Source organism: Choristoneura fumiferana, unplaced genomic scaffold (assembly GCF_025370935.1).
Source record: "Choristoneura fumiferana unplaced genomic scaffold, NRCan_CFum_1 Sck3bRy_117;HRSCAF=303_pilon, whole genome shotgun sequence".
Classification (NCBI taxonomy): domain Eukaryota; kingdom Metazoa; phylum Arthropoda; class Insecta; order Lepidoptera; family Tortricidae; genus Choristoneura; species Choristoneura fumiferana.
Window position 1 is genome coordinate 8,659 of NW_027412798.1, and position 10,376 is coordinate 19,034.

The 10,376-nt window shown below is 35.0% G+C and overlaps 1 long non-coding RNA gene across 2 annotated transcripts; it reads right to left on the reverse strand.

Moving 5' to 3' along the window:
• Positions 1-345: 345 nt before the first annotated feature.
• LOC141444983 (uncharacterized) lies at positions 346-3,421 on the reverse strand. Of its 2 annotated transcripts, none has more exons than XR_012453257.1 (4): positions 3,099-3,421; positions 2,749-2,936; positions 968-2,441; positions 346-477 (listed from the first exon to the last, which is right to left on the reverse strand). It is a non-coding gene; the product is annotated as an uncharacterized lncRNA (long non-coding RNA). The 2 variants fall into 2 exon arrangements; XR_012453258.1 differs by having other exon boundaries at positions 2,189-2,441; positions 3,099-3,397.
• Positions 3,422-10,376: the final 6,955 nt, after the last annotated feature.

The window sequence follows — 10,376 nt, forward strand, 5'->3', positions numbered from 1 at the left end:
TGTTTAGTATGAGCAGTTACAATATGGGTTAGCCGTGACAGGATGAACTAAGGTTTTATTCTAATTAGTGTTTGGTGTTTGTTTGATAAAAAGTAGATTCACTGACAGTTTGTTGATACTTAGTATTCATGAGATAGGATAGCAAACTATGATTCACTTACTAGATCAGTAAATTTCATGCTAAGTTAGGTTAGATATTAAGTTTCATTAGTTAAGTTTCAGTGGCTGTTTTCTCATAAACAGTCACAATTTGCTGTTCGTGGAATGGAGGTGAAAGTAAGAATGGGAATTTATAGTTCACACTAGAAATAGGAGTAAGGAAAATTAAGTTTGAACACAACAAAATGTTATACAATTGAAGGTTTAATGAAAATAGCACAATTTGTCTTGTCACTAGGTAGGATGAGGATTTAGGTAGGCTGCACTTAAATTAATTTCATTCACTGTTGTAACACTGATAGTTATTCAAATCTCCATCTGAAAACAAAATATACTTATTGTAAATTTGGTAGATTTCATCGGTTGACTTTTGACGTTGGAACGATTAACTTTAAACCATCGTTCGATTGCCAGCTGACGGTGTTGTGTTACTTGGAAACTTCGATAATCAGATTTCAGTTTCCTGAAGTTCAATTATTACTAGATCACAATTAATTATAGCACATTAACTAAAGTAAAGTAAATCGCTCGGCTCGCCCGCCATTTAGAGAAAAGTCAAAAGTGACATTGACATGACGTGCGGTGCGCATGCGTGATTGATGTTCTGAAACGTAGAAAGAGTAACCTAAACGTAAACGTAGTGTATTATAAGTCTATGTTCTGAAACCAGTAGTGAGAGGGAGACAGAATCATATACATACATACTTCATACATATGGTTCCATTTTACTAGAAAATATGAGTAAATATACATTTAATAGGATTATTGTTATCATATTTATTAGGAAAGTCATTTAAAATTACAATACCATACAATGACTCCTTGTAGAGGGCAGCCTTGTAGCTTCGGAGCAATCTCTTCCAGAGATCCAAGTTAAAACATAGAGAATAACTTATTTATGAGTAGCTATTTCATTCTTATTAGAAACCGGAGTATAGGTAGATAAATACTGAAGGTATGTCAAATGTTGTGTTGGTTTGACAGTCGGGGGGTCGGTAGGAAAATTACCTACTTACTAGAAAAGTTGCATAGAATAAGCTTGGGTCTTACATACGGGGGGTCGTAACTTAAAGAAATTCAGTTTAGGCTACCTATTTTACAAATCATGTGAGCTAAGTGAGCATTTGGAACAATTTAATTAGGCCAAATGAAAAGTTATGTTGATAATAATTAGGGATTAGCAGGCTATAATATTGTCACTCATGACAGGTGTGTTTTCCCATACTTAAGTTACAAGAAATTCTATAAAAATATTTAGCTAGGAATAGGGACAAGCTCAAGATAAAAGGAAGGTATATATTGGTACTAGGTATGTGTGCACAAAAATGTCAATGCTTATGCATATACAGTTTCACACCGATTTAGGCAATAGTATAAGCAAAATGATTTAGTCCAAGCACTCTCATTCTTAGAGGATGCCTGTGAGAGGAATGCGTAGGCTGGGAATGGGCTCACACATAGATGAGATGAATAATGCAAATATAAAAGGTTCACAAACCCGAGGTAGCTATCTAGATCTAAGAACAAGTTTAATTATCAAAATCGGTTTAGCATTTTGAGGTATTTTACTTAAGGCTTTAACAAGCATAGCTAGAAAGATTAATTTAATAGAAAATAAATAGGCTGCACAGTTAAATTATGAAAGTTTGTATAGTTTAGAAAGATAGCGCTTAAGTTATAGAGTAAAGCCAGGAACTTAACTTAGAGTTTATATACTCAAGTCACTAATATGTTTAATTATAAAGATTTATTAGGGAATAAGACTATTGTTTATAAAGATCATAGGGAATTTAAGTGGACATATAAAACCACTGGCTAAAATTTTAAAAGAATGGGGGTCGCTTGATTAAAAATAATTAAATTAGTAATGAAATGTGTTAACTTGTATAGTTATAGAACAAATTACAAGTTGCATTTGTTTCAATACAGTATAGGGAAAGTCAATAGACCTTTTAGGGAATCAATAAAAGAAAGTAAGCTTTTATTAGTATGCAATAAGATGGGAAAATCATTTTAGTTGCATACTCACTGTAGAGTATGATAGTATGCTGAGTTTATTTCATCAAAATAAAATGGTTGCTGGCGGTTAATCCATTATAAAGCACAGAGAAGGAGTACAGTAATAGGCAAGCAGTAGGACATCTTGAGTTGGCACTTCACTCTTGACAGATTTCATGCTGGCATAGTTAAAATTTATTAACAGCTGTCAGTTTAGCTCAACTGTAGTATGGACTTTGTTACTCCAGGGAGAATTTGAATTTTAAGATTGGATTTCACTTTACCTGTAAACAAAACAAATCAAATTATATAGGTATAATCAACTATGATGAAATCTAATATGATTGGTGATACTGTACTAGCAATGAAACAGCCAGAAAAATTAGCTTAGTTATGTTAGGCTATTTTGTTAGTACAGATTTAGTTCAAAATCTTAGCGCGGAGATTTAGTATGGCGGTCTTATTATTGAGAAAACTAACAGATTGGAAAATTAGTTCATGAGATGGTAGTTTACAACAATATTATTTTGAGTATGTATGTATGAATTCTAAAAGGATTCAATGAGAAACTGATAACATAGGAAAACTTACCAAAAACAAAAAAAAAAGAAACATTTGAAGGCAAGTGTAGTCAAGATTTCATTTAGGTTGTCTTCAAGACAAATTAGTGGTGATTCACTTTACTGAATGTCAACTTGGTTGGTTATAAAGGGTGATAGGTAAACTATCATTTCCATCATTGGTCAACAGTTCATAATCCATGACAACTCCTTCAGTGACTGAAAGCAAAATATCATAATTACTTCAACTTTACAAGTAGTGTAAACAGTTTCAATGTGAAATAAAAGACAATAAGTAGCTGTTGTCTATTGACAGGAAAAGAGTTTGTTTGAATATTATTAGCAAAAACAATGGAATGTATGTACGGAAACATTAATTACCTGTGTAGTTTGAAGTACTAAATTGGACTTGCATAGTTATTAGCACTGTCATGTAGGTTATTTGGATAAGTTTTACTCAACCTCGAAAGGTTAAAATTAGCAGAAGTTATTTTGAACATTGCGTTGATTTGGTTTTATTGAATATTTTCGATATTTATCGACTAACACTAGAATTATCATCGTTAATCAATGCTACAAAGCATAAACAAGAAACGCATCGCTTACAACATTTTTAATGTTTGACGTGCTGTCATGTTAAGGAAAAGTAAAGGCATCGTGGCCACGCAGCCTATTGTGCATAGACTATAGAAGAACTAATTATTTTCGTGTGGAAAAATTCTATTATAAATTTTATAAGATATTACTTTAGAAAAAAAACAAGTACAACGTATACAGGTAATAATAATATTATAGGTGCGAAAGTTTGTCGGTCTGTCTGGTTGTTTGTTTGTTGCTTCATCGCGGAACCGCTGGGCCGATTTGAGTGAGATTTGGTATGTGGTTGATTTGGTTCTCGGGGAGGGGCATGGATAGTCTGAAAATGCTCTAACGACTACCTAGTAGGTAATATAAAATTGGGAGATGGATACTAGGAGAAAGTAACTTTAAAGTAGATTAGTAATATTGGCGGTTGTTAATTAATTGTGGTAGCCCTTTTATAAAGACACGGTGGTGACAGACAATTATTTTATTAGTAATCAAAATAGGTTTGATAGATACTAGTTATTTGGTAAGATATTGTAGAATAAAATAGAAGTTAAGTTAGGTTGTAAGTGGTAATACCGTGGTAATAAATTTATTAACCGACTTCAAAAAAAAAAGGGAAGTTCTCAGTTAGACCTGTATGTATATATGTTTGTCCGCGAATGTCTCGCGTTTGGCTGAACCGATTATGATGCGGTTTTCAGAAAGACTAATAGTGCAGTTAGAGTCGTAACTTGAGTTAGAGAAAAAAAGGTAATTTGAAATTGTTACAATCGGCATAATTTTTGATTAAATTTTGGAAAAAATAATAATATAAATAGGGAATACAATTATAGTAAGTGATAAGTATGTGTTCGTAAATTGACAATCAGTGTTTGGATTCATATCCTTGATTGATTAAAACTTTATTCATAACAAAGTTGTCGGATTTGTTAAAAGAAATTTGTCTAACTAAGGTGATTGATGTTTTGTAAAACAGAGTGTATAACGATGAGTGGTTCAATGCGGTTTAGTGATATGTGGAGGTTGCTCATGAAAGAGTTTGGCTGGGGCTTTTGAATGTGCAAGCCAATGCAAGAAAAGAGTGAATAATATTATTTAAAGGTGTAAGGGTTTTAATATCTCATCAGTTTTATAGTTAAGACAGATCATTTACTGATAGTTTGCCCAAGAATCAATATACCTACAAATGAACTATTTGTTCGAAAGGTGTTAGGCTAGGCCAGATGGCATAATCAATGTTAATATTGCTTACAAGTAGTTCATTACTCTACTGGTAGGAAAACGTTATGGCCCACACTACACATTCTCCAGGGTTTACCTGTTATTGTGTTGTGGTGGTGGTTTTGAGATTGGTGATGAATTAATGGAGATTTAACACTATAGCAATGATAATACATAACGGATTCTTTGGGTTTGGAAGGGGATATGTTGTTGTTATTTTCTGAGCCAAAGGAAGGGGGATGACGACAACATGTTGCTCATCTAGCTCGTTGGCCTCACAACCCGGCGCCTCTGGAAAAATTCAAAGATCTGGCTTTGGTGATATTTATTTCATTACATGATTCACTTTAGTTTCGAAGGTTCCATCCTGGGCAATGATGGATAAATCGTGGTTTAAAAACATACAACATAATACATTTCGAAGGCAAACATTGGTAAAATTATAAAAAAAATATATATATTCGCGGTTTTTATTTAATTGTTGGATCCATTTACATCGGTTGTCAATTTTTATAAAATTCACCACCTAAGTAATTGGAGGGGGTCGGATGTAACGGTTTCAAATGACATTTGCAAGCCGTCACTGCGCGAATACATTTTGAGTCACAATTATATCAGATTGATAAAAAAATATTGTTTGAAAAGCGCCATCTAGCAAAAATCACAGACAACTGCAACGTTACTGGGGCTCTAATTTAATCTAAGATAATATTAAGAATACTGTTTAAGTATCTAATTACAATTTTAAATATCAGAGGGCGCTGTTATGTATAGGAAACTAATTAACATTAATTTATAAGTTATTTCCTGAAAATTGAGAGGGAACAAACATTCAAATTGAATGCAATGAGTTTTGTATGAGTTTCAGCGAAATATTAGTTATAAAAACATTCTACATTAGGTAGAAAATGTATAAAACAGAAATTAGTATGTTTGTCATGATTACATGAAATATATCCAAAATGCAAGGAAAATTCATATTAAATAAGATTGTATAGGAGATAAGCTTTCTTTTATCCAAGTTTCGCATCTTTCTGTTCAGTAGTTAAGTCACAATTAAACTTCAAAGTTATGGTGTTATTTAGTATTGAGCGGGTAGCGGACATGTATTGAGAGTGAAGGAATATATTAAATACTCATTAATTAATTAGAAAAATGGGATTTACGTTGTTGGTTTTGGAAATATATTTAGATTTCATTTCACAAATATTGGAAAACCTATTCATCCATTTAAACTATATAAAAAAGTAGTAGTTTTGTTAATAATTGGTTAGGGCTGTGACGTCATACGCCGAAGCTGGTGAGGCCGTTGAGGCGGGAGAGGCTCGAGACGCCCGTGAGGTCAAAGAAGACAGTGAGGCCGTTGACGACGTTGAGGCTGAAAGGGCTGAAAGACTATAAATAGGAGTGGAATCGTAGGCCCCGGGCATTCATTTTTTGGTCTTGACGGCGAGCACATTAACTTTTTAAATTGAGGGCAGAGGGTTGTTTCTAGTATTAGGGTTCAGTTCGAAGCGATTTTAAATTTACGCGGGTTCTTGCTGTATAAATTTATTTGGGGTTTTAATCATTTCTTATTTTATTATTGGGAATTTTACATAGTCTATTTGGGTATTAATATAAATTGCAGAGTGAGTATTGTCTTATAAAATGGATATATTTCTTAATCAGATGGATTATAGTTTGCTACTGATTATAGTGGTAAATTATTATCTTCATTACAATTATGTTTGAAATATTTAGTGCTGATTTTCATTCGGAAAGTCGTTGCGAGGGAGTCTTTGCGGTCCTGTGACGGTGAAGTCCCTTAATTGTTTCTGTAGTGTGGAGTGATCGTTTTATAGCGTTTCATTTCAGCCTACGTTTGTATTGTACTAATCCATAACTTTTCTGTGTTTTTCCCAACTTAATGGAAATGACTTTGGTTCCTCCATAACGTACCTTGGTTGAGCTTTAAGTCCGTTTATATCGTCTGACACCTAACGGTGATAACCGTGGATGATATAGACTTCCACTTCCTGAAGCTGTGGTGCCTTCAGCGGCAAATTACTGTCGTACCAGCCACCAGTGGATTCTGTTTGTCTTTTGTAACGACTAAGTAGCGCTCGTCGAAGTGAATGCGTGTCTTGTTGACGCTTAGTTTGTACTTAAGAAACTCAGAATTCCTGTCCCCTATTTATTTACGTATTTATGCACAACGTTAGGTATTCTGCTGTTCCGCGGGGCTCTCCGTCATAGGGACTTTCCTTCGGGAAAGTTGAGAGCTCAGCACCTTGTAGGGACCGATAGGGCTTTAGGTATACACACCATCTTTGTTGATAGGAGAGTAGAAGGAATTCCTTACACCGGGAATTTCTACATTACACTAAATGTACATGTGGGATTATTTCCCTAGTTTTGCTAATCACAGACAGAGTGTAGGGGCCTCGGGCAAGCTTAAAGTACAATTGTAGGATTTATTAGGGCTATATAGGTAGGGAAGTTCATAGGGCTTAGCTAGAGTAGCGTTTCCTTACACCGGGAAAAGTTACTATTTTTAACTCACCACACAATTAGTTCACCTATGAGGGTTTTCCTCCAAATTGCTAAACTTCAACACAGAGCTAGGGAAAGTTTAAATTCTTACACACCATTTTATTTCTAGATTTCTAAATTCTATTGACAAACTCAATTTTAATATTTAAGAAACTCCTAAGAGTGCTCTATCTAAGACAGCCATGGGCTCCGATTAAATTATAATTTTATCACATTATAAAGCTAGCTTGAAAATATAGATTGAGGATTTGGTACAGCCAGGGAGGCTCCCCGTTGGTTGTCTTACTGCCTGTAGGAGAAGACACTGACACGGCTTGTTACTACATGAATCATCTATAGTCAATTACCTAAAGGGATTGATATGATAGCTATCTTTATAGCATAAAGGGGTTACTGTGGGAGAGTGGCCTCTGGGATCGACTGCTTTCTGTTTGAGTTATTAAACTAATTAGAAATATTTATAATTACTTGATTGAATGAGTCAAAAGATTAGACAATTAATGGTAACTATAGGGACTTAGGTATATTATTATATATGTACCTATTATCAATCTACAGTAGAGTTTACTGGTGAATGAGTCGGAAGATTGGGCAATTTCACTGGTAAGCTTATATACAATGAATGAGTCATAAGGTTAGGCCTTTCATTGTTACTATGGTAGGGACTCGATGGAAAAGTCATAAGGTTAGGCTTTCCATTGATATTCTGCAGTAGGGTATACATGTGAATGAGTCATAAGGTTAGGCGAGTTCACTGGTATCCTATTGTAAATTAAGCATAACATTTGCCATAGAATTGTATCTGTACTAAAGACTTTGTCATGCACCATAGTTAGTGCGTAGTTTTCCTGATCTGCAATATACCTCTTCTGAAAGGGGAATATTGTTGTTTTTGGAGGCGCTGGTGGGTTCATAGGGGATGGTATATGGCTTTAAACCATATTTGGCGGAACCCCCGGGGGCATTGTGCCCCCGGTATCAGTCCGAAATACACTTACAATTCATATCCTAAAGTTTGAGAAAGTTCCTGAGAAATATACTTTTCTACATAGTTTGCTTAATCATATAATAATTATTCCATTCTTACTTTTCACTTAAATTACTTTGGGTTACTCGGTGCACACAACGTAGGTTCTACATATATCACTAGACGATTCACATGGCCACTTTAACTAATATTCATAAGTAGGAGTATTTACCTGAACAAAGTTTTATTAGTTAGATAAACATTAAGTTGTTAAGTTTTACTGATAAGTATGTTAAATAATTAATTTAGTTGTAAGTACAAGATAGATATAAGTATCAGTAGCAAGAATCATCATCATCATCAGTTCAGTTGTTTAGTATGAGCAGTTACAACTCAAAGTCCATACTCACTGCCGGTTGCGAAGATCGCAAAGTGAAGTAAAAAGATCAATTAACACAGGATCTAAAGCTCTCGATTCTGGTGTAATTACAAATATCAATCTTAGTAAAGACATAAAGTTGTATAACGTTTTTTACGTCCATTTATTCGAATTTTATGGATAACCTGAGTCATTAAGAATAAACATCAAACGGAAGCTCTAACAGCATATCGAGTCAAAACTAATATAAAACCGATTTGAATTTGGAATAAAACGTTTATGGCCGGGAGTCCTGATCGAACGGGCAATATTTCAAATTAGGAACAATTCGAATCAAATCTTCGAATTCTCGTTAGAGCAGGACGCCCGTAGGGGTTGATGACCCGTTGATATGTCAGCACATGTCCGTCTCTGTCACTCTCGTCGCTTGCACGTCAGACCATCTCTCTCTTTCTATGAGATGTTGATCTTGATACGTCACATTTTTTAATAAACGAACGCCGTATGACATGGCGCACGGAAATTCGTTCGAATGATTAATATGGCCGCTGCGTTCGTATTCGAAACTAATTATGCTTTGTTTTTGAACGTTATTAGAAATATTGATAGTTTCATGTCATTGTTCGTGTTTTTGATTTCTCGATAAACGATTTGAAGATAGAAAGTTGCTTTTGGAACAATTGAGTGCGCGAGAGGTTACGTGTAGGCGATAAGAAAAATGTATGCGTACCCTCATTATTTTTTTATATTATTGTTTGTTTATTAAACTTTCAATCAGGTAGCAGAGATTTTTAAGGTTAGCACTTCTTTTAAATCAAATAATAGCATAAACAATTTGTATAATATTTACTTTCATCTTTACGCACATAGTGTTATGAAATTCCTGGAATCTGTCGGTATTTTGTCGATAAAATCTCACGCATGACCGCCTATTAATTACTAATTAGATCGTTGGTCGGCTGAGAGGCTTTAATAACGTAATAATCTTGTCGCCCGTGGCGCTGCTCGCTAACATTACACTTAACTTTATTTTAATTTCGACATTAATACGTGTGGCGGATCAGCGTATAAAACAAATGAAAAACGACTGACGTGATCCCACAAAAAAGCTCAAACATGTACTAGACATCATACTGAGCGGCGTTTCATTACAACCGAAATAAAAAAGTTCATATTTGACGTTTAACAAATTGTTCCTTTTTCAAATCGACCAATGAGACCATTGTGTTCACTCCTAATGGCGTGTTCTATTTTCAAATCTCATTCTCTTTTCAAATCTCGCTCGCCTTTCAGATTCATTCGAATTTGGAATGCGTCAGTCGGATATACGTACGTTTTCCCACACGTTCTTTTTTCAAAGTTGTTTGTCTTTTAAATAAGTTGATTAATAGGAGGCTTCGTTGTCTTGATTGTTGCAGTTTACGGCCGCGCGTTGTATCGCGGTGTACGTACGTACAGCGGTACACGACACCGCTGAGACGTAGCAACCTGCCGCTAGAAGAGACATCCCCGACACGAGTACTCACGTACCTACACATGTAGCGGAGTATGTACGCATGATAGATCGGAGCCTACAACAAAAGCGAATACTAAAATGATTTATCGGCTTCAAATAATTGGCAGCCGGCATTATCGCGCGGGTGGGCGCGCGGCATTAAACTTTTAATCTAAAATATGCATCTGTAAAATCCTCGAAACGGCCAAATGTCGCCGTATCTAGCCGGCCGGGAGATATTGCCAAAATGCATAAACATCAAAGGGGTTTTTGTTAAAAAAAGATTTAAAAAATTGAAGGGCGCGTCCCCTAGTAGGCAAAATGGCGTCCGAGATTATAATAACGATTTTAAAAAGTCCCCCTTCGTTCTTTTATTTTTATATTTTTGGAAGGGTTCTGTAAGTGGACGCGGGGACGTTAAAATTTGACACTAACACTTTTAAAAAATGGGGTGAGTCTGCATGTTTGTGTCCG